The following is a 15,887-nucleotide window of genomic DNA, read 5'->3' on the forward strand; positions in this document are numbered from 1 at the left end:
TTCTTCGTTCTCTTGACAGAGCTCCAAAAACTCTTTGGCACAGACGACGCGCTGTTGCTTTTGAACTGACGAGAGAAGTTGTGGCACCCATCTCGCACTGACCTTTTTCATGTGAAGGCCCCGATTATGCGAACAACGGTTGGTTTGGAAAGCTCCAGCCTTTCTGAGATTTCCTTCACCTTCAGACGCCTGTCGCTCAGCACTTCCTCATCGACAAGAGACACATTTTCTTGTGTCACCACATCCACTGGACGACCATCGCGTGGATCATCTTCAATGGACTCTCGCCCCAGTCGAAACTGCTTAGCCTGGTCTTTTACCGTTGTGTACGACGGAGAGGCTTCCCTGTACACGTTGTCCAGTCGCGCTTTAATTTCTTTAGGCGAAACTCCCTCTTTTGTCAAGAACTTTATCACAGCGCGGTAGTCGAGTTTTTCCATTTTAACTGAAGAGTGCACCCTGGCTGTTTGAAATGCCGCTCTCCAACCGACAAAAGCATGGAGAGGGTTGAGGGTGGTGCTCCGGCCCTCCAACATATGGCGCCACGCGTCCTTAATCGCATTTTCTACCTCGGGCCGGAAACTTATGGAACCACCCTCGTATGACCAATATGGGAGGTTGTTCAACCACCTTTTGGTCAACGATTATATGCATTATTAGACCGCACATACAGCTGCCACTGACCCAATTCAGCTACATGCACTCCTGGAAAGGCACTAATGACTCACAAAGTACGCACCGATAGCCGACACATTTTATTTCAAGATTAAACAATTTTAGAATATATGTGAAAGCTTAAGACGGCAGGAATGCCAGCTTGCTTGACCATATCCCACGACAAAAAAAAAAAAAAAAAAGACACAGAAAAAACTGCCCTCACCCTAAAGACGAAGAGGTTGCAGGTGCTCCGCAGCACGCAATCGGTGCGCAATATAATCATTGGCACCTGTCGTTAGCCGCGCATACGAGCTACTATCTGTATTGGCATCGGAGCGGAAGACCAGCCACACAGCCTGGCTCCCTCTAACCGCATACAGGTTGAACCATATAGTGAAATACAGTTTTTTGAGGGAAGCTGATTATGTGTAATAGGGTGTAGGGCGCGAAACATCTGCAACGATGACGAGAGTGCTTCTTTGCAATTAAGTTAAGTCTGCGACGACGCTTAATTAATCATAACATTTCTGACATCTCTGCCTATCATATACTGTGTTTTTAATTCAAGCTACCCTTTCCAGTTTTTTTTCTTTATTCAAGCTAATGTGATTATCGGCTGGATGCAGCTGTAATGCCGATAGGTCTCCTCCTTTGCTTGAAGTGTTCACGTAAATATTTTGTACATTCAGCAGCACGTGAATGATAGAAATATCTAATACTCTTACTAATCCCCTATACTTCATGCTCTTACAAGTTAAATTTTCGACTTGCTATTATTTCATGCATATTTAGTCCCAGTATTCGATACCCAAAGATTGTGAAGCACATGTAAACCATTACATACATTACTTATTTGCATTACTTACGTATATTACTCCCATTACATATGCCACGCACCTACACAGAATCATTCAAAAAATCAGTTGAATAAAATTTATTGAACTTATTTGAGTCATTCTTCTTGTTGTGACATATCCTGTGGTCCATGTCCATGGGATGTCGCAGGGATGTACAAGATACGAGGTACCTATAACGTCCCATTGTGTATATCCATGCAACATCCATGTGACGTTCGAGACGTCTGTGACGTTTGCGACATTTCTGGGATGTCTCAGGGATAAATGAAGCACAGCAGACGTCTGGGTTTGCCGTATCTCACGCGGTGCTATGTATGATTCCATGTGTTGCACAATGCTTCTTTGCGGTGTGCTGTTGAATGAGGGCGGCGTCATTGTACCATCCCAGGTAACACATGGTGCGCTAGTATACGTCTAAAAATGGGCTAACTTGAGACTTTAGGGATACCAATAAATTTAGACGTCTAGAAGGTGTCCATAACGCTATACATTATTTAGACGTCTAACAAGGGGTGGTCTACGAGACATGTCCGAGATATTTCGCAGTAGACGTCTACCGTTAGACGTCTAAAAGCATGTCACATGTTGACATGACACATGACGTTCATCACAAAATTTAAGCAATCATTTTCACAGGAGCTATAACATAGCGTTGCCTCTGTGCTCTGCGAAAAATTATCAAAGAAGCTTGTTTTTGCTGCTGTCACGACAGAGCGACTACAAACCGTGTGTCTTGCAACCGTGAGGTTCAGCGTGATTAAATTCAATTTTTATTTGCACTGACCCCATGAACAACCTGGTCTGAATAAAGTTAAAGATTGTTAGAAGCAGACAAAAGAAAATACGACTGCGCAAGAGTGCTGCAATGAGACGAAAATATAAGTGCGAAGAAGCCCTCGGCCCTCGGCGCGCCAGTTTGGAAACGGCGTCGCCAGAGAGCGCCGCAACGGTCGGTCAGTGTTCAAAGTTTGAACACTGACCGACCTACTTCAGTTTCTCGTCTTTCAGCCCATGACCCATTCTGTGTCAAAGTCAACAAAAATAATGCATGGACTACTATCCCTTCCCCCACGCAAGGAGTGCTGGGATTACCTGATGTTGCCCATTGTCTAATTTTGCCATGGTGCTATGCCAATGTATAGTAAGAGGTTTCGTCTTCGAATTGTCAGTTGGGAGTCAAATGGGTTCTGCACAAGCAAAATATGATCCGACATGTATGGATAGGGAAATACTTGACACTTGCATAGTGCATGAATAAAAAATATGCGTAAATTTCATTTCTACAGTAAACAAGCTGCATCGAGCATTTTTACATACAGGCATTTATACTGATATCACATATTGTCTTTTCTATTTTCAGTGTATCTCGGAAACGTTCCTTCCTGCCACCCACAGCTGCCTACCACCCCACACGTGTGTAAAGTACTAGTTGCCCTTGGATCAATCGAGATCAGAGCATGGACCTGAAATGAGAGGCATTGCTTGCAGCTACCAGTGATACAAGCACTGCGATTTGTGTACATGTACTACATATGTACATTTGTGTATCTACTTTGAAAGAGTACCTAGATTTGTTGGTATGTCATTGTGCAAAGATGGGAAATGCTCACGATGTCTGGTAACTTGTCCACATGTTTGGAAGTCAGTGTTTACCCAGTATATTAATAGAAATAGATTTTGTACCAACATCCATGCTGCCTTTGTGCATGAGCCAGATATTCCTGCATGTGCATGTGACGGACATATACCTGGATGAACCAATACATGGGCCACTAGTGCCAAAATTTAGGTAGAAATTAAGTATAATTTTAGACATCATGGCTATTACATGTCTGTATGACGGCTCACTGGATAGATAAGTACTGTCCCATTTTAGACGTTTGGTCTAAAAAACGTCTAAATCGATGCTACAATTATTCGGCTATTAGCTGTATTTTAGCGTAACGTTAGCCGGGCTAGGGGAAGGCTACACAGTAAATCCAAAAACACCCTTTTCTACACAAAAGGGGTGTTTTAAGTGATATACTCCTTGTTCTACTCCAGTGACCATGATGAAGAGTGTAACAGGCAGAGTTTAAAAAAGAGTTTTTAAAAAAGCACCCTTTTTAACTCCAGATGCTGGGATCAAAAAAGGTGCTTAAGTGATTTACACCCTTCTGCACACCCTGTTGCCCCCTGTTACACCATTTTAACTGAAAGCATGTCAGAAAGGGTGTTTTCGAAAGCGAGTTAAGTTAGGGAAGAAATATTGTGTCAGTGCCATCCCATGCGACGTTTCAAAGGCACTTACACCATTTGGCTGTTTGAATTGTTCACTGAAGACTGCCGACAGACAGCCATCAGTTCAGAGTGGTTAATATATACTGAATGCTTTCTAATACACATTATATTTATACATACATATATATACATACATACATATACATTTGTTGTAAAATATGCCGACCATCTCAATAATTGCCTTGAGCACAGAGTAACAGGAAGGAAAGGAAGCCAATGTGCCTTGAGCAAGTGTGCACAATGCTGCAGGCACCGTCAAAGAAGACAGTTCAAACACATGTGAACGCGTGTGACTATACATCAAAATTGTGTTTTCACAACGAAATACAGTCAACCCTCGATTTATGAACACCCTCGGTTCCCCGAAAAATCGTTCATAAATCGAGGGATTCATAAATCGAAAATTCCGTTAAGTGAGTACTATCGAGCAAATGGAACAGTATTTCCGAGTTGGTATTGTGTTCATAATGCAATATATTGTGTAATTTTGCTTTCGACCATGCCTCCTGCTGTATCAATCTCACGAAGCACAGATGTTAGCGCATTCACACTCTGCTTATTATGCAATACTAAATAGTTTAATTTTGCTTTGGACCATGCCTTCCGCTGTGTCAATCTTGGAAAGAGGAGATGTCAGCACACTCGCACTCAACTGGTCTCGGATTTCCTCTGGGGTTTTTAACCTACGTTTATTAATCTCAGGGTGACAGCGGACACCTTATTCATGAATTGAGGTCAGGAACACTTCTGCAAAAACCCGTTTGTTGTTCGGATTTCGAGGGGTTAAGAACCGATGGTGCAATACCTGGAAAACGTTTTGTCTGTTCAACAGTCATTCATAAGACCACGAATAATCCCTTTGAAGGTTTTTGTTGGCCTCTGAACGACCCGTTCATAAATTGAGGGCGAAAACGCTGGGCAACTCCTAGTTGGTTCCCAGAAACTCCATTCATTATTCGAATATCGAAGTTCATAGAACGAGGGAAAAATGCATGTAAAAAGTTTGGTTCCTCGTGCTAGTGTTCATAAAACGAGGGAATTCATAAATCGAAGGTTCATAAATCGAGGGTTGACTGTATATCATAAAGGGGAAAAGAGCATGAGAAGGAAGTAAAGAGCAGCACGGCATCACATATGTGCATGTCAAATGACGATGATAGATGAAAGTCACTGAAAAGGTTAGCCAGCTGTAGGATTTGTACGTATTTGTCCCGTCTATGTTGTTCCAGCCTCAGAACATCAGTTCTTTCATGTCAAATGACGTTTGATATTTGCTCTCGTTCCTCTACAGCAGAGCACTGCGAGCACTGACTATGTATTTGTCACCCTTTTGTGCAAGGCATAACACATCAGTTTTAAGGCCTGAAATGTCAGTTACGACAAAGCAATTGTCTGTTAAGCAGACCACATACACGTGATAGTGCCTATCAAACTCTACAGTACGGAGTTCACGGACCTCAAAAATTATCTCCTTGTTAATGGAGTAGATATTGCACACCTGAATGAAGTCTGGGAGATCATCGCCATTGACTCTGTAAAGCAGCGGTGCACCAGGAACAAAGAGCATCCCTCCAAGCTTCACTGAATTCAGAATGAAAATGTTTGGCACCTTAGTGCTCCTGAGCTCAATGTAAGACCTCACTACCTCTGCAATGTGCTCGGGTACCACTGGTCGGCTTCCAGCAACAGAAAGAGAGTCAGTCTTGAATGCTTCTGACAAGATGTACGCCTGAAGGTACTGGTGCCTGTATGCTAAAGTACGCGTGACATTCTTGAAACTGTGTAGCTTGCGTGCCATATCTTTAAAATACTGGTGTTTCCCCTCGAAACGCATGGCCCAAAGGTTAACAAGGGGACCGTACTTGTAGGTAAGGGATGGATAGTGGACCAAGAAATGCAGTTTGCAGGGAACAGCAGTTTGTGGGAACAGGTTTTGAAAGTCTATGCAGAAAAAATGGATAAACCGGTGTAAGTACGGGACGTAGTGGGTCGGCAGCTTCCTGCTCATAACCAAGTCCACAATCTCCCGCAGGAGAAGGTAAGTTCCCAGGCACTGTTTCCCGAGGGAATGGAGTCACCAACATACAACGTGAAGTGCCTAAAAAAGCAAAGTATCTGGGACGCACTTCCCTTCATCGAACCTTTGCCTTTTAGGAACTCCTGTGACAACTTCTCAAGCTTATTTCTTGAGTCACACATGCCATAGCCATATGTTACAATGCGCTGGTTGAGGTGATCGAGGGAGAAGAACTTGTTCGATATCAGGTGACCAATGATATGCTTCATCACAAAAGGAATAACACCCTCTAAAACGTCATGCATGACATCGGGTGGAAAATGTTCGGTGGGCTGAAAGCCACTTGTGCTCAACGGGCACGACTCACGTACACCATATAGGGACAAGGTAGGGATTCCGTTCTTCAGCATTTGCAGGTGATGAAGATGCCCTTCTGGTGATCGAATAACAAAGTCACTTTCCAAGTGTTTGTGGCTGATCTCGTTCCGCAGTGCCAAGCAAAAACAACGAATCCTGCCACCACTAAAGCTACACTTGAATCCACCAATGCGATGGCTTGCAAGGTTATCTCCAGTCACCACGAAAATAGTTCCCTTGAGAATTTCTCCATTTACAACAATCCCCTCCTCTTCCAGTTTGAGAATATCTTGCATGAGAGGTTGGAAAACCTTCTGAAGGCCATATGCTGACGCATCCTTGTCTTTGACCAGCAGCACAAGGTGGATCTGTGAAAGCGTTGATCGCTGGGGAATATTGAGGACGGAGAAGTACACACCCAGTAGCTTGTGCTTGCCTCTCTTACTCCCCAACGGATCGCAGACTTCGAACTCGTCAGCATATAACTGAACACATATCTTTTTCCGGTCCCCCTTGAAGAATGAATGCTGCTGGAATGCTGTTCCATCGAAGGGTGTTGACAGGTAGCCGTCCTCCGTTTCCGAGTGCCAGAAGCTGCTGTACACCTCCGGAACATCAAGCAATTTTTTTAGCACTTCGCATATGGGGACATAGTGAAATATGCAGCGTTTCCCATGTTCATTGGTTCCCAATGTAATGGACACAGGTTCCCCAAATGGCAGGTGAGATCTCCAGTAGTCATCTCTGCCATTATGTGTTGTCAATACTTCGATCTGGTCCCTGATCCTAGACAGGAGTTCCACCTGCTGCCCAGATTCTGATACACGATCAGCAATGCCCTGAATGTAGCATATTACGTCACCGGCAATTTCGTTGAGGGTCGTTTCCGGTAGTCGCTTGCCTTCCTTCCATTTCAGAAGTAACATAGCAAGCTGCCTCAGGTAATCTGGCTCCTCTGTAGTTACATCCTCCTCACTTTCGGAAATTTCAAGGCTGTCTTCAGCTATCACGTCAGATGATGTACCAGCACCGTGAGGCACACTCAGATCACTTTGGGTGGAAGACTGGTTATGGGCATCTTCAAGATCAGTGGGCATGTTGCTTGCTTCTCCCTGAAGGGGCTCACTGTGTTTGTGGAACACATGTTTTCGATAAGAAGGAAAACGTGGAAAGACCGCATGCACCCGCTCAGTCCGCAGGTCCAATTGCACTCGCTGCCATGGGCCACATGCAGATGACGGAACAGAGATTTCAACGTAAATTCCCTCCATTGGCACCTCGGGCAACAAAAATGACGGACCCCTGGCATCTGTAAAACAATTTCAAGAATTCAGTCTATGATAAGGTAGTGCTGTAGTGCTCATAAAGTATTGCTTTCGGATAGCTAGTGCATTAATACCACTCCACAAATCGTCTATCTTATTTAAACCCATGAACCGTCTTCTCGAAATCAAACCAAGGTTTAATGTGGCTGCGCTGCTTGCCCACATGCCATTGGAAATAGGTGGGGCAGTTTATGGTACTCACTACCAGCAAATAAAAGGGCTCTCGTAAAACCACGGTGTATGCATTGCACTTTATTAATACCATACGTCAGCTGCACAATTCAATACTTGAACTGCGCCGGCCAATATTTGTGCATACGAGTGCAAGCACAAGTTTGTCAAGTCAGAACAACTTTTGTTAACAGCGCCTTGTTATTCTACTTACAATGAACAGCTTCCACAGGCGATACCACGCGTACACACAGCCGAGCAAGATCTAGCTGTTGAGTCTGGAGTTGCGACGCCGTTGCAAAGCCATCACGGAGATGCTCAGTCGAAATATATAGTTTACAGTGTTGCAATCACTGATCTCTATATATAAAGGCTGGATCGCGCATGGGAGAGGGGCTCGTGGGGGAGAGGCGTGCCTTTGGGCCGCCATGTTGGTGGGCCCTAAAGTGATGTGTGTGCCCATAGAAAACAATGGGAGGCAACAGAGATTGTGAGTATTTATTGCGCTGCTAGCATTGATCGTTGTTTGTCATCACACAATTTTGTAAGGTCCCAGTATACTGATGTATCCTAACAGTGTTTCACAGGTGTTCCGCCGTTCGATTCTTAATTACGTTATGTTTTGCATTCCGAAACTAGACCGTCACCGCAGTGCAGCGCTGGGGATTGTACTACAGCACGTTTCCCAGCCAATATTTCAATAAGAAACGACTTGAGGTTAACAACAACCATGTATATAATATCCCGTACTGCGTTCTGAACAAAAATTGTTCCATAAAGAACGGTCCGGGAAAAGATATACTCGCATGGCAGAAAGAGATCGTTCTGTATAATCACAGCCGTAGTAAACGACAGCGGTGCTTTGCCTCGCAAATATGGACACACCGAAGCAGCGCAAATAATTACTTCACGCAATTAGATCACACTCGTCAGGACAGTTAATCAGATAGTGATGTAAGCTTAATCAATTAAGTTACTTAGAAAGTGGCAACACCTCCTTGAGACACAGGACTTATCCCTTTTTGAACTAAGTACAGCCGTTCTATGTATGTTTGCTTCTTCCTGTATTTGTTCTGATTATTTGCAGGCGCGGTTGTGCCAAACTGAATGTCCTTCTCCAGCACTCACATGCTTTTGTTGAATACAACTGCAGCGTGAGAAAAGCTGCTTGGGGACGGGGTCCTGCTATCCAGTGCTGACTTTGTCATGCTTGTTATGTGGAGCATGTTCCAAAAAATGCAGCTCCACATATGGTCTTCAAGTTGCAACAGGACTATTTGGAGCTTGAAACAGTTGTGATTTTGTCATTTTGGCCCTCGTGTACCCAGTCTGTGAAACGCAAACAAAAAAGTCTAACACGATATGCTTTTGTAATGAAGATCACTGATGATGAGTAAAGAGAATATACGAGTTCAAGTTTATTCAATATCTTATATCATTCATTATATTATTCAACATTTTATGTCAAGTTTATACAACATCAAGTTTATTCAAGTTCAAGATTTATTTCTTGCACTTATGCGTTTCAGGATACAATGAACGTGCAGGCAGGTCGCAAAAGACTACATTTATTGTTTTGTGACCTTGCTACAATGGCAATATATATTTTAGGAATGACAATGGTCAGGTACGCTCTCTAAATTTGTAGCACTCAATTTTAGGTTGGAATGAGCAATGAATAGCAACTTCCCTCCTGATATTTTCTCATATATGCTAAATTTTAAATTTAATGTGATCGAATATGTGAGAATATAATAATAATATATAAGAATATAATATGTGATAAATGAATGTGATCAACAGTAGATGAGTAGATCAACATGAGTAGCCAGAGAAGTGCATTCACAATAAATAAATTTCTTCTTATTGCGTATATGTGCATGCCCATTAACTGAAACAATTATCACAGTTCCCTGACAAGTTTTAATTTCTGAGAGTGTACTGTAGAGGCTGCTTAGATCTACAACAGTTCATACAAGGTATTATATACTGTGAATGCCTTTAAAAATCCCATGTGACACATATGCCTTTACTTTCTGGAGGTGCTGTGGTAGTCAAAGTTTGTGGGCATTACACAGGTTATGCACCCATTTCTTGAGTATGTCGAGGCAGCTGTGAAGTAACCTGCATTGATGATGATTATTCCAATTTTTATGGTGCATCGACAACAAAGGAAATAATACATCAGAACATTGGTTTGGGTGCAACCAGTTAAAAATGAATATGTTGTTTAATAAATGCATTGGACAAATGTAAAAACATCAGTTTAAAACATGGTTTACAATCCCTGTATCTTCTAAAAATTAAAAAGATTAAAAACTATTCTAAAAATAATTATAATCTTTAATTATTATATTGCTGGCGAAGGAGCCTAAAGTCTAAGGTGTGTTTCTGATGTGAACATGTAAGAAAATATGGAAAACTGAGAGAGGCTAACCACAGTGCGTGCACTGAGGTTGTTCCTTCCTGTAAAGTAGAAACCAGTGGATGAGGAACGTGATACTTACCTGTACACCTAGCCGTATCACACTGCACAGATTATTCACTGGGTAGCCCTCATGACGAAACCTGTATTGAGAGACCACTTTTGCCTTAAAAACTGCTACAAATAGCACGACACGCTACAGATTATTACTATCGTAACAAGCTGACGATACAGCTCAGACACAAAGGCGTTATTCAATAACTTAAAAACCCGAGACTAGGCGACAAAAAAACGACAAACACAGACAAGGTCTCCAGGTCACTTTTTGAGACCTTGTCTGTGTTTGTCGTTTTTTTGTCGCCTAGTCTCGGGTTTTTAAGTTATGGATCTATACCACCAGCTCGCTTGCTACCTCTCTATCCTCGCGTTACTCAAGTCGCGCCACACCACCGTTACGTAGGATTCTTTGTCACAAATCAAACCAAGGCACAAAACAATACCATTACATGAAAAAAGGTGACAATCTTGGTCTCATTATGACGTAATACCGAACTTGAGCGCGAAGGTAATTCAAAGAAATGAATGTGGCACTTGCTTCCGCAGAGAACACCGTGTACCATGCTAGCAATGCATGCAAAAAAGCGCTCGAGTGCTTGCACATATATTGATGACAACACTACCTGTGTAGTGTAACATGTTCTTTCAAGCATATTATAAACTCAAACTGTATTTGCCGCCGGGTAAAATGCAAATGTGCTCGATTGAACGTCGGAAGAGCGATCAAGCAACCTGCATCCAGTGCTCGTTTTGGGCAAAAAAACACTTCACAATGGTCAACTAAATATACAGAATGGACGCCTATTTATTCGTTGATGAAGAGTGACTCACCTGTATAAATTTAGGCCCTGTAACCTTGCCAGTACGGTTGGTACGACCGTAATTGCAAGAAGTTGCCATGATCGCTGCGGCGACTGTTGACAAGACGCTAAAACCTGACGGGTATCATTGCCGCGTCACTCCATCCCTTCATGCTTCCGCGTCAAAACGTAGTCCCTGATTCTCATTCGCTGGTGTGTGTGTGAGTGCTGTGTCAAGCTGTGTGTACTGTTTTGTTGCGCGAGAAAAAGGAAGCCGTGATTTTTATATTTTTTCTTAATACTGTACTTGCTGGGGTTTTATATTTTTTTTCTTAGTACTGTACTTGCTGAGGTTTTAAGCGTCGACGGATTACATTACAAGGAACGGATTACATTACAATTTACAAGGGAAAATGTCGAGCGGTGGTTACGATAACTTGAGAAATGATACTGTCAGGTTATAAGAAGATCGGGACGTGACTTAACAGAAATGATACCCGTCAGGTTTTAAGCGTCGACGGAATTTACAAGGGAAAATGTCGAGCGGTGGTAACGATAACTTGAGAAATGATACCGTCAGGTTATAAGAAGATCGGGACGTGATTGAACAGAAAAGATACCTGACACGTTTTAAGCGTCGACGAAATTTACAAGGAAAAATGTCGGGCTGTGGACAGATGGAGTTACGATAACTAAAAAAAAAAAAAAAAAGATACCGTCAGAAGAAAAAAATACGAACCTGAGTTGCATTTTGTTGCCCACTCTCTGATTGTAGTTTCAGTGACTGATCGGGCTTGAGTTATGTTTTATTGCTAACGTCATCCTGGGTCTTTCTATACTCGCAGAACGCGAGCCATTGTGGCAGATATTTGGTGGCCCTGAAAAGGGCCGTTTTTTTACTTCTTCTCGTTGCATTCTTTCTCTTAGTGTGCTCGGAAGACGCCGCAAATTCCCTCTCCATGGCCACAAGTAAGCTTCCTTGCCCCGGTTTTGCCGCAAGTTGCACTGCACAACGTGTGCACCTGAGGATCCTGGGCGTCAGGTGCGGTGGCGCAGGTGTCAATGGGGTACCTATCGCTGTGTGCAGGGCCCGCTGTATGCAAAACGCCAGGGCGTTGATGCCGTGCTTGCGGTCGACGTGGTAGCCGTCAGCAGCAAGGAGGCGCTTGTCGGCTAAACCGTGCTTCAAGAATTTGAACTGAAAGCAAAACATAAATTTCAAAGGGGGTCCCTAAAATCCGTATATAATGTATGGCTGACCAGAAATCTCTCACAAGAAGAATTACGATGTTGATGGTATCATTTCCTTGAGCTTGGGGGTGCATCAGGGACACCGTGATCAGGGATGAGACACGGAACCGGACGCTTTTATCTCGTCCCTACTGCGCCCTCAAGGTAAAAAAGAAAAAAAACGCTACCACCAATACCGTTACATTAGCCTGCATGCCTCCAATTGCGCTCCTCAACAATTACTTGCGTGCTATACAGTCGATCTATAACACATACGAACCAAGGTAAACGCGCTTCAAAAAAGATAGCAAGGAAAATACGAGGTTACCTCGGTCCCGACAATGTGTATGGTCCTGTCCGCCGCTTTTTTCAGGCGCCTGTTGAAGCGTTTGTGCTTCCGGCACAAGGCATCGTCAAGTCGGGGCATTAACTGGCATTGGAAAACATTCTCAAAGCTGCCTTGGAGGAAGTGAGCAAATTCCTGAAAAGGTGCAAGTGTTAATTAATTAGTGATTGCGCACTAGGCATGACTACTCAAACGAAAATAATGCAGGGAATCAGGGGCATACGTACCAAGAGGTGGTTGACAACATCGTGGGGTTCCCGGCCGCTGTCTATATCGTTGCCTCCAAGGTAAACAACGATGAAGTTCATTCTCTCCAACCGCAGCTGGTCAAATCGGAAAGGAGCCTCTCCAACTGTGAGCCCGGGGATAGAAAATGTACAGATCTCAATCTCCCTGTCAAGAAACAATCGTTCCCGACAGAGAAATTTTAGTTGCGATGTTCCAAACAGCACTCTCTTCATATTGCGAGACGCTCTGGCCGACAAAGCATGCATAAGTTGCTCTTATACGTCCAGAAATGTCCTTGAATCAACTACTTGCTTGGTATGATGTGAGTCAGTCCTGGCTTGACAATTATACAGATTAGGCTGTACAAGAGGCAATTGTACAAGACAGCCCAGTTTCTAACTTTGTTCAAAGGATTAAAGCGGCCTCCCGCCTTCAAAGCATTCGGCTACTTGGAATTCTGCAGCTTGGGAAAACACGGTCAGTGCGTGACCTGCGCAACCCTTTGACGTTTGTTCGGGTACATGTCCATGGTCCATGTCCAGGTGGTTAAAAAGAAGAAAGCTGGTTGAAGTTCAGTGAACTGCAGAAGGCTCCCTCTCCTGAACGTTTGAGCAAAAGATATCGCGCATATCACCAGAACGTTCTTGCGTTCTTCTCTGCCGTGATCAGTGCGTCACGTACGTCGCTTAGAGTTCTCTTTGCTTTTGGAGACGATCAACGAAGACTTCTGCGCCCCTGTCAAGCCAGCTGTGAATAATCGGAAAACCAGGTTCTATATCTTCATTTACTTTTTACCTTCGTTCTTTGATGCTCAGTGTACGCACGTAAGTCTGACAGTGCAGTTTTGATTTTTGTGCCGATGTCATGGCTTCGGTGACCCCGCCCGAAACGACACCGAAGGTTTTCAGGTGTTCTCATTGCCCGAGCGCATTTACAAACGTAAAAAACTTGTATCGTCACAACCGCACGAAGCATAATATCGCTCCTAATGTAACGGCGTCCCGTTTTCTTCTGCGGTGCGAAGAAGAAGAATGCGCGTTTTTTACCACAAGGAAAGACGACTTGCGGAGCCACCTTGCAAGTCAGCACAACATCGATATGAACGTCGTGAAAGTGACGCACGACTCCATGGATGAGTTCCTCACGTGGCTTGATGCAACTCTGTATCACTTCCTCAAAGCAGTTAAAGAAAGCGTCGGTGAAGTTACTCCTAATTTTTTCATGACTGACGAAGCGAAGCAATATTATCATGCATGGTGCGAAGCGTTCCAGAGCAGACCAAGGAAGTTACTATGAAAATGGCACGTCCGCAGAGCATGGTCAAATAAACTCAACAGCACCGTGAAGGACGAGCGAAAGAGGAAGGAAATTGAGAGCACCATCGACGTCCTCCTTCAACAGAAGACAGAAGATGCCTTCCGTGAGAAAATGACGAGCTTTGCATAGGTGCTACAGATAGATGAGTCCACTCATGTGTTCCTGCAATACTTCGAAGCGTATTACATGAATCGTGTCGAAGAATGGGCGACTTGTTTCAGGACGGAGTGCGATATTTCAACAAACATGAAGCTGGAATCATTTCACAAGGTTCTGAAATACTTGTTTCTCGACAAAAAAAGCCAACAAACGTACGGATAAGCTAATTCACACCTTGTTGGCCTACTCCAATTGGAAACAGTTCGACGTCCTCATCGGTTCAAGCAGAGGTAAGACGAGTAAGACGATGACCGCCATCTACCATGCGCATATCAGGGGCAAAGATATACCAGTTCACGATATAACCACGCTCGACAATGGCAAGTGGAAGGTTTGCGGCACCAAAGAGTACGAAGTACTCGCCAGGACCACCTGCCATGCGCCTTGCCAGCTCCGATGCCGCGAGTGCAATATTTGTGTTCATGCCTATATTTGTTCGTGCCCTTGTACACTTATGTGCAAGCACGTTCATGCAGTGCACCTACATTTTGGTAGTAGTCACCCCCCTTCCCTGCCAGTGTCATCTACTGCATTATTTGTTGCTGCAAGTAACTACCCATCTCCAGTTCCTCGTTCAAGTTCCCCCGAAGCAAGTGACAGCCCCGTCCAGGAAACTGATGAGCATCCCCCATCTCTTATACGGCCACGACTAGCCAAGGCATTCAAGTCTTTGGGTGATATTTCACATGGTGTAGCACGACTTCTGTCTTCAACCTCTACTCCGTTGCCTAACTCAGCCGCAAACACGCTTGCAACAGCAAATGAGGCAATCAAGGCAGCATTAGCTCTCAAGCGTGTTTTGACCCCTGCATACATGCCAATGCATCCAGATCACGATTATACACAAGCAAACAAAAGAATTGCCCCGCAACGCAAAGCCAGAAAACGCAGAGAGCTTTCACAACGCTCGACCAGAAGGAAGGCAACCGACCTTGATGCACAGTGCAGAGAGTCTGAAGAAGCTCCACAGGAAGCAGAGATGGGCGACGTAGACGTGGAAGTCGCAGAGGAAGATATGCAGCTCATAATTCTCTTCACTGGAAGTGACATTAAAGAAAGGATACTCCATGGCCACAAGGCAGATGAACAGCATGTTGAGAGTGCTCCTGACAGAATTCCGGATGATGTAGTTGATGCTGACGTTTCTTGCATTAAGTGTTATTTCACCGATGAAGGATGGCAGTGTGTCACGCAAGTGTTGGACGCCAAGCGGAAACACTGGGCTTGCAACTCTTGTACCGTGACCACAACGAAGCTTCCAATGATCCAATGTGACTCATGTGAAAAATGGTACCATTACCGATGCGCTCTTATCAAACGGGCTCCTCGGTCTACCTGGCATTGCAATGCTTGCCTAGGTAAAAAGCCACATAAATTAACATAATTTAACTGCTGTTGGCTTTGTATATTTGTGATTGTGTTCCTTTTATACTGACCATTCACATGAGTTACATTGTGAACACCTGTTGTCCCACCCCAGGCGTATGCACTGTTACAAGTGTTTCTTGAAACAATTTAGCACTACTTTGTACAGAGTAGTTCCAAGTGACAATTGCTTCATGAACCACTTGTAAATGTGATATGAGACTTGCTTGCAACGTTAGCTGTACTTTGTAGGTTACGTAAGTATGGCTCATTGACCACTGTCAACACCAAACGGG

The sequence above is a fragment of the Ornithodoros turicata genome, chromosome 3, assembly GCF_037126465.1.
Source record: "Ornithodoros turicata isolate Travis chromosome 3, ASM3712646v1, whole genome shotgun sequence".
NCBI lineage: Eukaryota > Metazoa > Arthropoda > Arachnida > Ixodida > Argasidae > Ornithodoros > Ornithodoros turicata.